Source organism: Arachis ipaensis, chromosome B03 (genome assembly GCF_000816755.2).
Source record: "Arachis ipaensis cultivar K30076 chromosome B03, Araip1.1, whole genome shotgun sequence".
NCBI lineage: Eukaryota > Viridiplantae > Streptophyta > Magnoliopsida > Fabales > Fabaceae > Arachis > Arachis ipaensis.
The window spans coordinates 101,493,586-101,493,863 of NC_029787.2; positions in this window are offsets into that span (position 1 = coordinate 101,493,586).

Genomic DNA, 278 nt, shown 5'->3' on the forward strand with positions numbered 1-278 from the left:
TTTACAATTCACATCAATTCCCTTTTCTCCATCATGGACCTAAGTGGAAATGAGCAGTCCAGAAGGACTCTGGGGTCATATGCTAACCCCACTACTGCTTTATATGGGAGCAGTATCTGTATACCCTCCATTGGAGTCAGTAACTTTGAGTTGAATCCTCAGCTCATTATCATGGTGCAGCAAAGTTGCCAGTATTTCGGTCTTCCACAAGAAGAACCTACAGAGTTTCTGGCACAGTTTTTACAAATTACTGACACAGTACATGATAAGGAAGTAGA